The sequence below is a fragment of the Triticum aestivum genome, chromosome 6D, assembly GCF_018294505.1.
Source record: "Triticum aestivum cultivar Chinese Spring chromosome 6D, IWGSC CS RefSeq v2.1, whole genome shotgun sequence".
Classification (NCBI taxonomy): Eukaryota; Viridiplantae; Streptophyta; class Magnoliopsida; order Poales; family Poaceae; genus Triticum; species Triticum aestivum.
The window spans coordinates 155,982,517-156,003,237 of NC_057811.1; positions in this window are offsets into that span (position 1 = coordinate 155,982,517).

Consider the following 20,721-nt stretch of genomic DNA (forward strand, 5'->3'; position numbering starts at 1 on the left):
TCTTAGTAATGTATTCGGCCGAAAGCTTCGTAGGAGCCCAACATGCCAACATTCGTCGGGCCCATTCCAATTGGGCTAAAAACGATTATGGGCCGAAATTTGCATGTACCCACTAAAAATATCTGGGCCTAAATCAGCATAAGATTTCATATTTTTCTGGTAGGCCTGTGCCCATAGTTGGCCTTTAACAGGCCTAAACATAATTTGGGCCCTCAGTAACAATAGGCCGTTTACACGTGTAAATATCTCGAGCCCATAAAAACATGGGCCTTTAAAAGACCAAAAGTGAGATTGGGCCCATTTACGATGCGGATCTTTCACAGGCCGAAATTTGGACGGGTCGTAAATGCGCCGACCTAATACACGGGCCTTTAACAGGCTGGAAGTTCGGTCGGGCTAGATTATCGTCATTTTTATATGGGTCGTTAATGGGCCCGATGTGACGTTGGGTCACATATGGCCCATGGATTTCGTCCGACGTTAACAGGCCGAAAATCACAACAGGCTGAAAGTGGCCCAAATCCATAGTGGGCCTCTAACAGGCCGAATGTCAGACATGGCCGAATATGACCCAAATCCTTCACGGTCGTTTATGGGCTGAAAGTTTCAATGGCTTGTAAATGGGCCCAAATGAAGCAGGACCTTTAACAGGCCGGAAATACACCGGGCCGTAATTCGGCCCATATACTTAGTGGACTGTTAATGGGCCAGAAGTGACCATGGGCCGCGATGATGACAAGTTTAGGACAGGCCGTTGACGGCCCGATTTGACACTAGCCGTACGGGCCTTAACTGAGAATGTTGGGCTTTTAGCTGGGCCGACCCATTATGGTCCGCAAAATCTTGTGGGCCTTTAGCTGGGCTGGCCCATTGTGGTTCGCTAATCTTGCGGGCCTTTAGCTGGGCCGGCCCATTATGGTCTGCAAAATCTTGTGGGCCTTTAGCTGGGCCGGCCCATTATGGTCCGCAAAATCTTGGGCCTTTAGTTAGGCCGACCCATTTAAACTTTATGGGCCCGTCCACGTGTCAACATATCATAGGCCCATCTCGACCGTTGGATGAGTGACACCTGTGCCAACGCGGAGCTGACGCATGGTTCCGTCAGCCAATGAGAATTTTACACATGGAAAATCGGCATTGGTCGTGGCTGTTAGCGGGTTATCGGATCCAAAACCGGACCCGATAGCTTAACGGCGTCCCGTTACGGTGGATGCCACGTGTCGGTCACCCTTGATGAAAGCACTTCTATGACGCGCGATTTATCATCATGGAAGTGGACACTTCCGTGATGACAATTTTGGTAATGTCATGGAACACTTCTACGACAGCACAGGTATGACTACCTTCATTCTGTCATAAATTTGTCATGGATGTACATGCATGACAGAAAACGTGACCTACTGTGACAAACACGTATCATCACGGAAGTGTATTTTTTTGTAGTGTTACTTTTGGGATGACCCACATCTTTATAAGGAAGGAGTAGATGGTATTATTAGATGTTGTGTACCTGAACATGAACAGGGACAAATCCTACAGAAATGTCACTCCGAACCGTATGGAGGGCATCATGCTGGAGATAGAATTGCTCATAAGGTATTGCGATCTCGATTTTATTGGCCTACTCTCTTCAAGGATGCTTGACGTCTACTACGCAACCTTCTCCTTGTAGACTGTGTTGGGCCTCCAAGTGCAGAGGTGTGTAGGACAGTAGCAAATTTCCCTCAAGTGGATAACCTAAGTTTTATCAATCCGTGGGAGGTGTAGGATGAAGATGGTCTCTCTCAAACAACCCTGCAACCAAATAACAAAGAGTCTCTTGTGTCCCCAACACACCCAATACAATGGTAAATTGTATAGGTGCACTAGTTTGGCGAAGAGATGGTGATACAAGTGCAATATGGATGGTAGATATAGGTTTTTGTAATCTGAAAATATAAAAAACAGCAAGGTAACAAGTAATAAAAGTGAGCGTAAACGGTATTGCAATGCTAGGAAACAAGGCCTAGGGTTCATACTTTCACTAGTGCAAGTTCTCTCAACAGTAATAACATAATTAGATCATATAACTATCCCTCAACATGCAACAAAGAGTCACTCCAAAGTCACTAATAGCGGAGAACAAACGAAGAGATTATTGTAGGGTACGAAACCACCTCAAAGTTATCCTTTCTGATCGATCTATTCAAGAATCCGTAGTAAAATAACACGAAGCTATTCTTTCCGTTCGATCTATCATAGAGTTCGTACTAGAATAACACCTTAAGACACAAATCAACCAAAACCCTAATGTCACCTAGATACTCCAATGTCACCTCAAGTATCTGTGGGTATGATTATACGATATGCATCACACAATCTCAGATTCATCTATTCAACCAACACAAAGAACTTCAAAGAGTGCCCCAAAGTTTCTACCGGAGAGTCAAGACGAAAACGTGTGCCAACCCCTATGCATAAGTTCACGAGGTCACGGAACTCGCAAGTTGATCACCAAAACATACATCAAGTAGATCACGTGAATATCCCATTGTCACCACAGATAAGCACATACAAGACATACATCAAGTGTTCTCAAATCCTTAAAGACTCAATCCAATAAGATAACTTCAAAGGGAAAACTCCATCCATTACAAGAGCTAGAGGGGGAGAAACATCATAAGATCCAACTATAATAGCAAAGCACGCGATACATCAAGATCGTGCCGAATCAAGAACAAGAGAGAGAGAGAGAGAGAGAGAGATCAAACACATAGCTACTGGTACATACCCTCAGCCCCAAGGGTGAACTACTCCCTCCTCGTCATGGAGAGCGTCGGGATGATGAAGATGGCCACCGGTGAGGGATCCCCCCTCCGGCAGGGTGCCGGAACAGGGTCCCGATTGGTTTTTGGTGGCTACACAGGCTTGCGGCGGCGGAACTCCCGATCTAGATATGTTCTGGAGGTTTCGGTATTTATAGGAATTTTTGGTGTAGGTCTCACGTCAGGGGGTCTCCGAGCCGTCCACAAGATAGGGGGGTGTGCCCCCCACCCTCGTGGGCAGCCCGTGACTCTTATGGCCCAACTCTTTTACTCCAGGGGCTTCTTTTGGTCCATAAAAAATCATCAAAAATTGGCAGTCAATTGGACTCCGTTTGGTATTCCTTTTCTGCAAAACTCAAAAACAAGGAAAAAACAGAAACTGGCACTGGGCTCTAGGTTAATAGGTTAGTCCCAAAAATCATATAAAATAGCATATAAATGCATATAAAACATCCTAGATGGATAATATAATAGCATGGAAGAATCAAAAATTATAGATACGTTGGAGACGTATCAATCATCCCCAAGCTTAATTCCTGCTCGTCCTTGAGTAGGTAAATGATAAAAACAAATTTTTTGATGTGGAATGCTACCTAACATATTTATCAATGTTATCTTCTGTATTGTGGCAAGAATATTCGGATCCATAAGATTCAAGACAAAAGTTTAATATTGACATAAAATAGTAATACTTCAAGCATACTAACAAAGCAATTATGTCTTCTCAAAATAACTTGGCCAAAGAAAGTTCATCCCTACAAAATCATATAGTTTGGCTATGCTCCATCTTCGTCACACAAAATATTCAAATCATGCACAACCCCGGTTTCAGCCAAGCAATTGTTTCATACTTTAGCCTTTTCAAACTTTTTCAACTTTCACGCAATACATGAGCGTGAGCCATGGACATAGCACTATGGGTGGAATAGAATATAATGATGGGGGTTGTGTGGAGAAGACAAAAAAGGATAAAGTCTCACATCGACGCGGCTAATCAACGGGCTAGGGAGATGCCCATCAATTGATGTCAATGCGAGGAGTAGGGATTGCCATGCAACGGATGCACTAGAGCAATAAATGTATGAAAGCTCAACAAAAGAAACTAAGTGGGTGTGCATCCAACTTGCTTGCCCACGAAGACCTAGGGCATTTGAGGAAGCCCATAGTTAGAATATACAAGCCAAGTTCTATAATGAAAAATTCCCACTAGTATATAAAAGTGACAAAATAAGAAACTCTCTATCATAAAGATCATGGTGCTACTTTGAAGCACAAGTGTGGAAAAAGGATAGTAACATTGTCACTCTTTTTTTTCTTTTTTATTTGGCCTTTCTTTTTTTTGGCCATTCTTTTTTTTCTCTTTTTTTAGGGACAATGCTCTAATAATGATGATCATCACACTTCTATTCATTTACAACTCAATGATTACAACTCGATACTAGAACAAAATATGACTCTACATGAGTGCCTCCGGCAGTGTACCGAAATAGGCAATGAATCAAGAGTGACATGTATGAATTATGCATGGTGGCTTTGCCACAAATACAATGTCAACTACATGATCATGCAAGGCAATATGACAATGATGAAAGGTGTCATAATAAATGAAACGGTGGAAAGTTGCATGGCAATATATCTCGAAATGGCTATGGAAATGCCATAATAGGTAGGTATGGTGGCTGTTTTGAGGAAGATATAAGGAGGTTTATGTGTGATAGAGCGTATCATATCACGGGGTTTTGATGCACCGGCGAAGTTTGCACCAACTCTCAAGGTGAGAAAGGGCAATGCACGGTACCGAAGAGGCTAGCAATGATGGAAAGGTGAGAGTGTGTATAATCCATGGACTCAACATTAGTCATAAAGAACTCACATACTTATTGCAAAAATCTACAAGTCATCAAAACCAAGCAGTACACGCATGCTCCTAGGGGAAGGGTTGGTAGGAGTTAACCATCGTGCGATCCCGACCTCCACACAAAGGATGACAATCAAAGAAATACCTCATGCTTCAAATTTGTCACACAACGTTTACCATACGTGCATGCTACGGGACTTGCAAACCTCAACACAAGTATTTCTCAAATTCACAACTACTCTACTAGCATGACTCTAATATCACCATCCTCATATCTCAAAATAATTATCAAGTATCAAACTTCTCATAGTATTCAATGCACTTTATATGAAAGTTTTTATTATATCCCTCTTGGATGCCTATCATATCAGGACTAAATTCATAACCAAAGAAAATTACCATGTTGTTCTAAAAGACTCTCAAAATAATATAAGTGAAGCATGAGAGATCAATAATTTCTAAATAAAATAAAACCACCACCGTGCTCTAAAAGGTTATAAGCGAAGCACTAGAGCAAACGACAAACTACTCCGAAAGATATAAGTGAAGATCAATGAGTAGTCGAATAATTATGTAACTATGTGAAGACTCTCTAACATTTCAGAATTTCAGATCTTGGTATTTTATTCAAACAGCAAGAAAAAACAAAAAAACAAAATGACGCTCCAAGCAAAATCAATATCATGTGGTGAATAAAAATATATCTCCAAGTAAAGTTACCGATGAACGAAGACGAAAGAGGGGATGCCATCCGGGGCATCCCCAAGCTTAGGCTCTTGCCACTCCGTATTCCATAGTCCATCAAATCTTTACCCATAACTTGAAAACTTCACAACACAAAACTCAACAGAAAACTCGTAAGCTCCGTTAGTATAAGAAAATAAATCACCACTTTTGGTACTGTTGTGAACTCATTCTTTATTCATATTGGTGTAATATCTACTGTATTCCAACTTCTCTATGGTTCATACCCTCCGATACTACTCATAGATTCATCAAAATAAGCAAACAACACATAGAAAACAGAATCTGTCAAAAATAGAACAGTCTGTAGTAATCTGCATCATTCGAATACTTCTGTAACTCCAAAAATCCTACCAAATTAGGAAAACCTGAGCAATTTGTGTACCAATCCATAGCAAAAAGATTAGATCAACGACACGTTTCTGTGAATTATCAAAACTAATTTACTGAGTGCAAAAGTTTCCGATTTTTAGCAGGATCAACACAACTATCACCGTAAGCTATCCTAAAGGTCTTACTTGGCGCTTTATTGAAACAAAAGCTATAAAACATGATTACTACAGTAGCATAATCATGTGAACACAAAAAACAGTAGGGGTAAATATTGGGTTGTCTCCCAACAAGCGCTTTTGTTTAATGCCTTTTTAGCTAGGCATGATGATTTCAATGATGCTCACATAAAAGATAAGAATTGAAACATAAACATCATGAAGAATATGACTGACACATTTATCCCACTTCCTATGCATAGGGATTTTCTGAGCAAACAACTTATGGGAACAATAATCAACTAGCATAGGAAGGCAAAACAAGCATAACTTCAAGATTTTCAACACATAGAGAGGAAACTTGATATTATTGCAATTCCTACAAGCATATATTCCTCCCTCATAATAATTTTCAGTAGAATCACGAATGAATTCAACAATATAACTATCACATAAAGCACTATTTTCATGATGCACAAGCATAGAATTTTTATTACTCTCCACATAAGCAAATTTATTCTCGTCAATAGTCATGGGAGCAAACTCAATAAAATAACTATCATGTGAAGCATAATCCAATTGAAAATTAAAATCATGATGACAAGTTTCATGGTTATGTTTATTCTTTATAGCATACGTGGCATCACAATAATCATCATAAATAGGAGGCATTCTTTCATCATAATAAATTTGCTCATCAAAACTTGGGGGACTAAACATATCATCCCACAAGCTTGTGGCTTTGCATATCATTAGCATCATGGGTATTCAAAGAATTCATACTAACAACATTGCAAGCATGCTCATCATTCACATATTTTATGCCAAGCATTCTATGTAATTCTTCTTCTAGTACTTGAGCACAATTTTCCTTCCCATCATTTTCACAAAAGACATTAAAAAGATGAAGCACATGAGGCAACCTTAATTCCATTTTTTAGTTTTCCTTTATAGACTAAACTAGTGATAAAACAAGAAACTAAAAGATTTGATTGCAAGATCTAAAGATATACCTTCAAGCACTCACCTCCCGACAACGGCGCCAGAAAAGGTTTATCAATCCGTGGGCGGTGTAGGATGAAGATGGTCTCTCTCAAATAACCCTACAACCAAATAACAAAGAGTCTCTTGTGTCCCCAACACACCCAATACAATGGTAAATTGTATAGGTGCACTAGTTCGGCGAAGAGATGGTGATACAAGTGCAATATGGATGGTAGATATAGGTTTTTGTAATCTGAAAATATGAAAATAGCAAGGTAGCAAGTGGTAAAAGTGAGCGTAAACGGTATTGCAATGCTAGGAAACAAGGCCTAGGGTTTATACTTTCACTAGTGCAAGTTCTCTCAACAATAATAACATAATTAGATCATATAACTATCCCTCAACATGAAACAAAGAGTCACTCCAAAGTCACTAATAGCGGAGAACAAACGAAGAGATTATTTTAGGGTACGAAGCCACCTCAAAGTTATCCTTTCTGATCGATCTATTCAAGAGTCCGTAGTAAAATAACACGAAGCTATTCTTTCCGTTCGATCTATCATAGAGTTCGTACTAGAATAACACCTTAAGACACTAATCAACCAAAACCCTAATGTCACCTAGATACTCCAATGTCACCTCAAGTATCCGTGGGTATGATTATACGATATGCATCACACAATCTCAGATTCATCTATTCAACAAACACAACGAACTTCAAAGAGTGCCCCAGAGTTTCTACCGGACAGTCAAGATGAAAATGTGTGCCAACCCCTATGCATAAGTTCACGAGGTCACGGAACTCGCAAGTTGATCACCAAAACATACATCAAGTAGATCACGTGAATATCCCATTGTCACCACAGATAAGCACATGCAAGACATACATCAAGTGTTCTCAAATCCTTAAAGACTCAATCCGATAAGATAACTTCAAAGGGAAAACTCAATCCATTACAAGAGATAGAGGGGGAGAAACATCATAAGATCCAACTATAATAGAAAAGCTCGCGATACATCAAGATCGTGCCGAATCAAGAACACGAGAGAGAGAGAGAGAGAGAGATCAAACACATAGCTACGAGTACATACCCTCAGCCCCGAGGGTGAACTACTCCCTCCTCGTCACGGAGAGCACCGGGATGATGAAGATGGCCACCGCTGAGGGATCCCCCCTCCGGTAGGGTGCCGGAACAGAGTCCCGATTGGTTTCTGGTGGCTACAGAGGCTTGCGGCGGCGGAACTCCCGATCTAGGTTATGTTCTGGAGGTTTCTGTATTTATAGGAATTTTTGGCGTAGGTCTCATGTCAGAGGGGTCTCCGAGCCGTCCACGAGATAGGGGGGCGCGCCCAGGGGGGTGGGCGTGCCCCCCACCCTCGTGGGCCGCCCGGGACTCTTCTGGCCCAACTCTTTTACTCCGGGGGCTTCTTTTGGTCCATAAAAATCATCAAAAATGGGCACGTCAATTGGACTCCGTTTGGTATTCCTTTTCTGCAAAACTCAAAAACAAGGAAAAAACAGAAAACTGGCACTGGGCTCTAGGTTAATAGGTTAGTCCCAAAAATCATACAAAATAGCATATAAATGCATATAAAACATCCTAGATGGATAATATAGTAGCACGGAACTATCAAAAATATAGATACGTTGGAGACGTGTCAATGCTCGTAAGTATGTCTCATCTTGTGATGAATGCCAAAGAATAGGTAATATCGATAAGCATCAAGAAATGCCTATGAATTATTCACTTATTGTTGAACCATTTGATGTTTGGGGATTTGATTACATGGGACCTTTTCCTTCCTCTAATGGGTATACACATATTTTGTTGTTGTTGATTATGTTACTAAATGGGTAGAATCTATTCCAACCAGTAGTGCTGATCACAACACCTCTATTAAAATGCTTAAGGAAGTTATTTTCCCAAGGTTTGGAGTCCCTAGATATTTAATGACTGATGGTGGTTCACACTTTATTCATGGTACTTTCCGTAAAATGCTTGCCAAGTATGATGTTAACCATAGAATTGCATCACCCTACCATCCTCAGTCTAGTGGTCAAGTTGAGCTTAGCAATAGAGAAATAAAATTAATTTTGCAAAAGACTGTTGATAGGTCCAGGAAGAATTGGTCTAAGAAATTAGATGATGCACATTGGGCTTATAGAACAGCATATAAAAATCCTATGGGTATGTCTCCTTATAAAATGGTTTATGGAAAAGCTTGTCATTTGCCTCTTGATTTAGAACATAAAGCATATTGGGCAGTTAAAGAGCTCAAGTATGTTTTCAAACCTGCTGGTGAAAAGTGGTTATTTGATATAATCTCATTAGATGAATGAAGAACCCAAGCTTATGAAAATGCAAAATTATTCGAAGAAAATGTTAAAAGATGGCATGACAAAAGAATCCAAAAGCGTGAGTTTAAAGTCTGAGAATATGTTCTTTTGTACAACTCTCGTTTTAGATTCTCTGCAGGAAAGCTCCTCTCGAAATGGGAAGGCCCATATGTCATCGAGGAGGTTTACCGGTCTGGAGCCATCAAAATAAATAATTCCAAAGGTACTAACCCGAAGGTTGTCAATGGGCAACGAATAAAGCATTATATCTCAGGTACGCCTATTAATGTTGAAAGAAATTGTCGGTGTCAAAACCGGCAGATCTCGGGTAGGGGGTCCCAAGCTGTGTGTCATGGATCGATGGGTAACAGGAGACAGGGGACACGATGTTTACCCAGGTTCGGGCCCTCTTAATGGAGGTAATACCCTACTTCCTGCTTGATTGATCTTGATGAATATATAGATTACAAGAGTTGATCTACCCCGAGATCATATGTTGTGGTCTAAACCCTAGACGTATGATGAGTAATGTCATAATGATCTATCGACTAGCCTGGCCTTGGCTTATATAATGCACCAGAGGCCTAGGACAACAAGAGTCCTAGCCGAATATGTTGGTGGAGAGGAGTCCTTGTCTCTATCACCAAGTCTTGTGGAATACTCCTTGTATGCGGCATGGGCTGCCCGAAGTGGCCCATGAGTGAACCGCATGGGGGTCCTCGGCCCGATCCACCTGGTCGGGAGACGATGTGGTGAGTCCCCCCTAGTCCAGGACACCGTCAGTAGCCCCCTGAACCGGTCTTCAAGTTGGGGACACTCCTCGATCCTTGCGAACTATTCTTCATCTTCGGTCGTCGGTCTTGAAAACTGGTTCAACAAATCTTCTCATCTTTGATCTTGAGGATTGCCGAAGTAAATCCGAAGAGTTTACACGTCGGATATCCGAGGAGCCCCTTTAAGTTATCGGCCTTTAGCAATGCCTTGTTATTTTTACACCCACCTCGGGTTTGAAGTTATTCCGGTGCAGCGGTGTACACTTGCATCCGAGCCCCAACGCCGGACTGCATTCGAGGTATCTTTTGCAGCCGAGCACCAATGCCGGACTGTATCCGAGCTCCAACCCCGGACTATATCCGAGGTGTCATAGATCACCTTGGCTTGAAAAAGTTTGAAGGATGTTATCCGAGCTTAACGCTGAAAAGTTCTCTATGGAACGAGCCATTCGAATCCGGGCTTTATGCCGGACTGCTTCCGAGATGGTGCACCACCCCGACCGCGGGCTGATTTTTGTGAATATTTTTTATTGGTGCAATTTATTATCTGCTGAGATATATAGCTAGTATATGTATATCCAGTAGCCCTCAAGGTGTGTGTCGGTCTAAAACCCGAGATGCACCTGAAGGAAAACATAAAACTGATGATCCTAGTAGCCCCTGAGACTCAGGTCGATTTGCAAAATCGGCCTGAGGATCAACTCCTAGCTCGGCAGCATACGTAGGAATAGAAACGCAGTTTAATATATTAGAAATAATGATCGGCGGACAGGTCCCTGAGAGAGGGTTGTGAGAAGTCGCCGTAATATATTAGCTTGATGACGGATAAGTCCCAGATGGTACTTAGTGTTGTCCGAAGACGCACTTTCCCATAGTTCGGTCATGCCGAACATTGAGCACTTTGAATTCTCGGCATTGAATAAGCAACTAAGTAGCCCCCGAGACACTGGCCGGGTGGCAACACCAGATCAGTTGATCGATGTGTCCCGTTAATATTTATAAATAATGAGCGTGAAGCCCAGTAGCCCCCGAGCCTTAATGTGTGCACGGGTGGCCGAATTAAGGATCGATATCCGTTTAACAGAAATTTGGTTGTGTTTAACACAAACTTCTCGGAAAGAGAATAAAGATCTCTTAAAGGAGCTTAGAGCTGGTCGAAATCCGAGCTCGCCAAGGTAGGCCCCAAGGGGTTTAAAAGATGGATTGCTGTAAATGGATTCTACTCGCAATGTTTATGTGTAATGATTCTATGTACCCTAGTACTTTACATCATTAATGCTCAGATCCGCATTGTACAAAACTTTGTTGACCGACCATCGGCTTCCACCTCCTCGGCCAGTAGCCGAGGAGTGTTTGTCCTACTTTATAAAGCCTTTATGAGGGCAAAGATTTACAACAAACAAGGCAATCCGGCCATACGGTTTTATAAACAAAGGTACGCAGAGAGATATGTTATATTACTGTTTAACATAAGAAATGTCTTCCAAAGAAAATAGTCCCTGCTATCGGTTCCTTTCTTTGGGTTGTCATGCTAAGCATGATCATGAAACCTCAGCTCCGATCAATGTGAGAGCAAAATATTGAGGATTTAGTTTTGGAAAAGTTCCCGAACTATGTGGTCTTTAGCGAACCCAAATTTTCACTTTCGTCGTTGCCGACCAATTATATCCTTTAAGATGGCTAGCTTTCGGCTTCACCCAGTCTGAGGTACTAACCCGGATGACCCGGTAGTAACAATCACAGAGATGCTCCCTTTACCGCCTAGCCAAACAATCGGGAATGTAGGGGTAATCACACGAGCCAGGCAACCCAGCTTGGCCGAAATCTTAAGTCAAATCGATGCATATTTATGGCTTTATAACGATGATTACAGAAGGCGACCCTTGTATATTAAATACAAATGCCGATGATATGTTTATTTTGACTCCATTACGACCGTTTATCAGTTGAAAGTGGCCCATCGTCGGCTTCCACCCCCTTGTAGATGCTATGCAGGGTGATTCCGCAATAACAAACAACCCTTAGCCGACGTCTCGGTGCCCGAAGGCGGTTGTGTTAGCGGAAACGAGGCAATCAGATATGTGCGCTTTATAACTTTCACTTAGTCATAGGAGCTTAAAGTTGGGAGGCCAGCTACTAGCCCCTGGTTAGTGTTCGGCGACAGCCGAGGTCAAGCCGTAAACACTTCGGCCAATGTTATGAACGGCCCGTCATTTAACACCGTCATCGGATCGCTGACCAGTTTACGCTTATTGTGACAGTCAGTTTTCGTTTTCTCCACTGAGGTGCTTAAGCATGCGAGCTGGAAGCACAATCGCAGTGGTTCTCCCATTGCACACCTAGCCGAACAAAGCGAAACGTAGGAGGCAAGCACAGGAGCCGGGCAACCCAACCATTGACCGAAGACACAATTCAAAACCGATGCATATATAACAATATCCGAGAATGTTTTTGTCGAATCTCTAAAGGCGTCCGTCGTTGCACTGCGAGACTTAAGCTGGAAACAACACAAATAGTTTAAAAGTGCCATAGGCCTGGAAAACCAAAAAACTTCAGTAAAAACTTGACGCCCGAACTAGACCAAGTGTTCGGTGCCAATCCGAAAATTAGAGAAAAAAAATTGTGCTTCTGTCGTGCTTTAACATGGCACATCCGATCTCAAGACTTTCAAGCGGGTCAGCCTACGGCTTCAAGCTCCTTATCCCGAAGGTGGAGTACTTCTCCGAGGCCAGTTTAGCAAACTAAACTTGAGCGGCTTTTAGAGAGAAGACAGGCTATCCGGCTATTGATCATACACCTGAGTCGAGAAAGGAGTGGTAGAAAAAGATTGTGCAGCGACTAACAAAAACGGCTCATACTAATTTAAGAGCCCCCAAGTGACTTGGGTAAAAGAATTTTATGTATAATGATTGTATGTACCGAAGTACTTATATCATATATGTGTTCACCCGAACTTTAAACGCGTCTTAACCGACCATCGACTTCTCCCTCTTCGGCCAAGGGCCGAAAAGTGTTATGTACTCCACCTGTCGAGCATATCGACGGTGTTTCTGATAACCAGGCAATCAGGCCATAAGGCTGTAACAGACAAAGTGCGCTCAGGGAACTTATGATATATTACTGACGAAGTGTAAGAAGCATCTTCGAAGAAAATAGTACCCCCACCGATACCTTTCTTTGGTTGCTCATTGTTACTATGAGACTTGTGCAATAGATTTTTTGTACTCATGAGTTCCGTTGTGTGCCGACCATGATTGAAAACAATAAGAGCACTAGCTTTCGGCTTCACCCAGTCTGAGGTCCCAGCTCGGATGACCCGATCGTGACAATCGCAGAGGTGCTCCCTTTACTCCCTAGCCGAACAATCGGGAACGTAGGGGTAAACACAGGAGCAAGGCAACCCAGCTTGCGGAACACTTAAGTCAACATGGTGCATATTGTTGCGTAATACATGAACAAGGAACGAAGCCATACAATTATAATCATATGCAAGAGGAAAGGCTTCATAAAGGAAGCCCCCAAGTAAATGGGGTATTTGAATTTGTGTGTCATGAACAAAGTTTTGACAAGGAAGTCCCACGCCAGTCGACCTGTTCGGCATGGTGGATGTCAGTTTGACGAAGCGACGACGCTGCGCGACCGATGTGGCGGGATGAAGTTCTCGGTCCAGTTAACATGGCGAAGCTGTGATCGGCGGATGCCAAAGCCTCATGCAGGTCGGCTGGTGATGCCGAAGTGATCGCGTAACGCAGTCAAAATCGATTACTGCACACATAAAATAGTGCAAGAAAAAAAATTGAAAGAAAAAATTGCATAATTAATATATGCGAAGCGAATCATGAGGTAAGTTTGGCCTGTGCGCCGGGGTTGGTTCGACGGAGTGGCAGCACGGACCCGTCGATGCAGGTCGGCATGCGCGGGGCGACAACATCGGCCTGGTATGATCCGAACTCATTGTGCGGAGGTGTCGGTCGGTGCGGTAAAGGCGTGGCAAAGCCTGAATTCACAGATCGGTCCGAGTTCCGGATGCGGCGTTCGCTGAACTATGTACGGAAACTGGCTGAACCACCACCCGACCGTCGTTAATGCGGCCGCCATTTGATAGACCTGTGTACAGATGATGGAACAAACCAGAGTAATAATTCCTTGGGAAAAATAAACCCAAACAAGCGAAAATTGCTAGGATTAATAGCACCTGGTTTATTTGTTGTAGCAGTCCGAAGAAAAATGACTCCCAAAATTGGGACTCGGTCCGCATACCCATTGCCTGATGGGCGGTGAAGCGACGGCAAGGCGATGCTGCATAAGGTTGGCTCACCGAGGCAAAGCCCCCGGTCCAGCTAACGCGACGAAGCTGGTCGGTCGGTGACGCCGAAGTCTCCGGAGTAGGTTGATGAAGAGATGGTGAAGCCCCCGGTCTAGCCGAGGTGACGGAGCAGGTCGGTAAGGAGACGTTGCAGCTGCCATGTCAGCCGAGGTGTTGAAGGAGTTCGGCGTGATGGACATCGGCTTGAAGAAGCAATAGTGCGGCCATGCCGACACAGGTCGTAACTTGTGACGCGGTCAATGCCGGCTTGATGAAGTGACCGTGCGGCGATGCCGGTGTGCCCGCTCCATGTAATCTGTGGGGCGACGATGTTGGTGATGATTTATCCTTCGCGATGCTGAACTCTTTTTCGGCTTGCCGAGATGATGATCCGAAGAAGTTGAGATCGGCTCAACAAAGAGACGACGTGTCTAGCGTAGGTCGGCAGCCGTGGAGCAACGTTGTCGGGCTGGTTTGACACCGGCGCGTTGAAGATCATATTGGAAAAGACTTTAAAATTAGTGGGATGTGTTTGGGAACAAAACACAATACCCCATACAAAACTTCCTTCAAAAAGGATGTCTGAAATCCCGTTCATGAAAAAGATGAACTCGGGTCGGATTTGTTCTCGTGCAGAGAACAGATCTGAAAAGTGATGCATTAATCGAAAGGTTCCCAGAGTTTGGACGGTCGGATCGAGTTGAAATTTTGAGGGGTGGTGGATACAGGAATTCCGCAGCCGATCAACGGTTGGATCTTCCAAAGGACGTCTGAGCTAGGTGTTGGACACCACGCTCTAAACTCGTCCAGATTCCCGTCCAGATTCGACGGGGCTCCGGTATATCGGAGATCGGTGGAGATTGCTCCATCGGAACGCGGCGAAATTTTACAGTGTTGTTGTAGACTCAATTCCACACAATTTCACCAAAGGAATCGTCAAAGCGATGCTCGAGGAGGTGGTGGTAGTGGATACAAGTTCGTTGTTCGGAAAAAACAGCACGGTCGCCCAAGGGCAATGTTGACGTTGAGCCCCCGAGCTCCATGGATGATTCCTCCATGATCATGATAGAGATCGGAGTTGATGTTGATGAAGGCCCTCGTCCGAACATGACGATTGGAGGCAGGGCACAGTCCTCAGTCAAGCCAAGGTGACCAGTCGAGCCGGCGACAAAGACGCCGACATCGCAGTTGATGTGCAGGCGAGCCATTGATCCTTTTGTCGACCACACAGCAGAACTCTCAATGAAAGCACCATTGTGGGTGTCAAAACCGGCAGATCTCGAGTAGGGGGTCCCAAGCTATGCGTCATGGATCGATGGGTAATAGGGGACACGATGTTTACCAAGGTTCGGGCCCTATTAGTGGAGGTAATACCGTACTTCATGCTTGATTGATCTTGATGAATATAGAGATTATAAGAGTTGATCTACCCCGAGATCATATGTTATGGTCTAAACCCTAGACGTATGATGAGTAATGTCATAATGATCTATCGACTAGCCGGGCCTTGGCTTATATAATGCACCAGAGGCCTAGGATAACAAGAGTCCTAGCCGAATACGTTGGTGGAGAGGAGTCCTTGTCTTTATCACCAAGTCTTGTGGAATACTCCTTGTATGCGACATGGGCTGCCCGAAGTGGCCCATGAGTGAACCGCCATGGGGGTCCTCGGCCCGATCCACCTGGTCTGGAGACGATGTGGTGAGTCCCCCCTAGTCCAGGACACCGTCAACAATATTATCCAAACTTTGACACCGGAAGAACACATAAAAGAGTCCTTCCGGAACACTCTAGAATTTTCAAAATAAGGAGGTACGTGATACAGTAAGTAAACGGACTCCGAAAAATCCGCAAAAATATTTTTTGTCACTTTTGGAATATTTTACAATTTTGGAAATAAAGAAACTTCCAGGACACGTCCCCTGGTGTGCACAAGACACCAGGGAGCGCCAGGCATGCCTGGCACGCCCAGGTGGGTTGTGCCCACCTGGGACACCTTCCGTACTCCCTTTTTCTTCTGTATACTTGTCCCCCAAGATAAAAAAATCTATATATACTTCCCGAACTTGTTAATCACCGTATCACGGAGAAATCATATGTTCTCTTTTCTTGCTAGTTTCTGACAGATTCAGCTAGGCCAACATCATGTCTTCCTCCCCCTTCAACAATGGAGAAGGAGACACAAGGTTGGTTCGGGATGATCTGAGGAGGGATGAAGCTGAAGAGGTTGCCATGGAGTAAGAAGAGGAGAATCCTATTGGAGTTCACTCTCCGGCCTCCGAGAAGGGCACATTAGCTGGCATCTCTACTCACCCTAATCCTCATCAAGCCATGGGATCATCGAACAATCAAGCAAGCCTAGGTGTGCAAGAAGATCTCCCACCAAGGAGGCCCTTACACAGGTTGCATCATAACAATTTTCATAATTTGATTCATAATTATGGGATCAAGAACACTCCCCGTAGGCACATACCCTCCAATTGGGACATATCTCGGCCAAGAGAAAACAGTGCAGGAACCAAACCGTGGGGCCCTGAGAATAAACACATAATGGCTGAGGTGAAGAAAAATAGTGAATTAATTCATCAAGCTCTTCGGGAGATTCAAGGTTTGAAGGACCTACTCATGGTTATATTGGAGAATACTTCTTCACCACCACCAAAGGAGAACCGAGTATCGGGTATGGGCACTCCCCTTGGCTTCCGGCAAGCTTGGGGGAGGTGCCCCGGTATTGTATCATCCCACTATCTTTTTGCTTTTACTTATCTTAGTTCGATCTTTTTGCTATTAGATGAAATAAAGTTTAGTTCGATCCTTTCTTCTTTGAGAGTTTGCTTAGTGATATATCATTGTAATCGTGCACGTTATACAATAAAGTTAGTTTCTGTTTTCACTTTCTTTACTTTCATGTTGCAAATAAAGAAAAGAAAAAGAAAGAAAGCAAATAAAAGAAAGGAAATAAATCAACAAGATCATATACTAATCCTATGGTAGGTGATAGCACCACATAAGGAAAAGTATAAGTAGGAAATTTTATTAGAGATTAACAAACATAGCATTAGTCAATGATGCAACTCATGCAAGAATTAATAAGGGAAGGGAAGATTCACATATAAATATACTATCCTAGAAATCTTTTGTGATTGTGAGCCCTTAACAAAATATTATATGCCAAAATTGTTGACGTTGGACAAGGAAGACAACGTAATGGTTTATGTTTGTTTATATTCACATAGAAGTCATATTGTCATAGATCCTTTAACATGTGGTGCTTGCCCCCTATCTTTGCTAGCCAAAAATTCCGCACTAAGTAGAGATACTACTTGTGCATCCAAAAACCCTTAAACCCAAATCTTTTTCAAGTGTCCACCGTACCTACCTAGGGATTGAGCAAGATCCCTCAAGTAAGTTGTCATCGGTGCAAAAAGGCAATAAAAATTGCTTCTAAAAGTGTGAGATCGTTTAGTGTAAGAGAAAATTGAGCGTTGGACGAACTTGGATGACAAAGAATAAAAGCGACAGACTGCATAATAAAGGTTGTCATCTTAAGGGGCAATGTAACATGACGTTCTTTTGCACTAAGGGATTGAGCATGCAAACAAATAAGCACATGGCAACCTCTGCTTCCCTCTACGAAGGGCCTATCTTTTACTTTTATGTATTTACTTTTATGCAAAGAGTCAAATTTTGCCTTCTATTCCTTTTTATTTTTCTCCTTTGGCAAGCATCATGTGGTGAGGAAAGATCTAGGCACATATGTCCAGTTGAATATAGATAGCATGAGTTATTATTGTTGACACCATCCTTGAGGTGGGTATGTTGGGAGGCGAAACTATAAGCCCCTATCTTTCTATGTGTCTGGTTGAAACGTTTTGCTCATGTGTACGCGGTGAGTGTTAGCAATCATAGAAGACTATATGATGGTTGAGTATGTGGACTTGCCTAAAGGCTCCGACACATGACCCTTCCTGAAAAGATGATGAATTGTAGTTGCAAAGTTGACTGAGAACATAGTTTGTTGGTTTCTAATAGAGTTTTTTGCTTTATACTTCAATTGTGTGATGAACTATTACTTATTCATGGGAAGTGTGTGATAAAAGTTCTATGATAAAAGTCTTATGTTTAAATTTGTTGCTGTTATAATAATCAACATGATGCTTCTATGTTCGTATTTTCTTTTTATCGACACCTCTCTCTCAAAGCAAGTGGACATGTTTTTCGATTTCGGTTTTCGCTTGAGGACAAGCGAGGCCTAAGCTTGGGGGAGTTGATACGTCCATTTTGCATCATGTTTTCTTACTGTTATTTATAATTTTTTTATGCATAAGAATGCTTTTTGGAGTAATTCTAATGCCTTTTCTCTTATAATTTGCAAGGTATACACCAGAAGGGAGAATTCCGGCAGCTGGAAATCTGGACCTGAAAAAGCTACGTCAGGCCACCTATTCTGCACAACTCCAAACAAGCTAAAACTTCACGAAGATTTTTTATGAAATATTGGAGCCAATAACAACCAGAGGGGGGCCACCAGGTGGGCACAACCCACCTGGGTGCGCCAGGCAGCCCAGGCGCGCCCTGGTGGGTTGTACCCTCCTCGGCCCACCTCCGGTGCCCATCTTCTGGTATATAAGTCATTTTTACCTAGAAAAAAATAAGGAGAAGACTTTCGGGGTGGAGCGCCGCCATCTCGAGGCAGAACTTGGGCAGGAGACACATTTGCCCTCCGGCGGAGTGATTCTGCCGGGGGAACTTCCCTCCCTGTAGCTATCCGACCTCAAACGGTCAAGCCTCTGTGTATCCGTGCCATCCCTGGATCAATATGCTGGCACACACAGTACATCAATGTATATATCAAAGTCCAATCACATGTATAAATAACGTAAAACAGATATATACCTTGTAAGTCTCAGCGGAAACAAACAATCGGGTGTGGAGTCCCATCAACGCCATCGGCAAGTTGAGTGTAGACTGTAACCCTGTATCGTAATTCTTACTCGTCGAAAAAATATCTGCAACATGAGACGTTGCAGCCGTGTAGGTCAGTACATTGAATGTACCGGCAAGATCACAATAAGAGAAAGTAGATGATATAACTATTCTATATGCAATATGGCTTTGTGGCTCTGTATCTGAGTTTTGTTTGCATAAAAGCTGGTTTTATTTTTCCAACAACAAAGGATAGTCCAGTAATCTGGACTATTGAGTTTTCTATCATGACATAGTTCCGCCAACTGATGTCTCATAGCCCATATCATCATATGTTGCCCACAATTAAGTTATCATTCCGGTGTTGAGAGTTCCGAGATAGATCCAAGTCCAGATGCTCAAATTGTCCGTAACCGGGGATACGGCTAATCGATTAGGTTTTAACCCTCTACAGAGGTTTGTACACTTTACCTGCAAGATTCGATCCCTCTTTTTTTACGTTCTCGCACTTTAGGGTGTTTGAGAACAAGACGACCGAAACATGGCCTTCCGAAGAGTTCCCCTGACCATTGTCCGGTGCTCATCCAATCCTACCGTAGTTCTACATCTGCTAGCACCATCCCAGCCAGAGACACAACTAAGGTCAACCAAGCCAGAGCCCATTGTCGGTGTCAAAACCGCCGGATCTCGGGTAGGGGGTCCCGAACTGTGCGTCTAAGGTCGATGGTAACATGAAACAGGGGACACGATGTTTACCCAGGTTCGGGCTCTCTTATGGAGGTAATACCCTACTTCCTGCTTGATTGATCTTGATGAATATGAGTATGACAAGAGTTGATCTACCATGAGATCGTAATGGCTAAAACCCTAGAGGCCTAGCCTATATGACTATGGTAATGAATATATCCCTCCTTCGGACTAAGTCCAACGGTTTATATAGACACCGGGAGGATCTAGGGTTACACGGGGTCGGTTACAAAAAAGGAATCTACATATTTGGTCGCCAAGCTTGCCTTCCACGCCTAGGTGAGCCCTATCCGGACACGGGTGCAGTCTTCGGTCTTCGTATCTTCACAGCCCATCAGTCCGGCCCGTGGCTAACAGGCCGGACGCCCGAGGACCACTTAGTCGAGGACTCCCTTAGTAGCCCATGAACCTGGCTTCAATGACAAGGTATCCGGCGCGTAGATCTGGCTTCGGCATTGCAAGGCGGGTTCCTCCTTCCGAACTCCAAGATAGTCTTCGGACGTATCGAACGTGTCCGGACATGTAACATAAGTGTTGTACACTTCCATAGAGGGCATAATAATTTAGAAATCCAATCCACCGACAATTGTTCACAGCACGACGCTACGTCACGGTCGGGACATTATTTTAAACCCATTGTTAGCCCCGGATTTCGAGGCGCGGCCTTATTGGAACGTCTTATCCAAGTCGAGATCATGTCCCCTTATTAAGGGATTCTTATCAACACGGACGTGGGTAACCCAACCGTCTCTT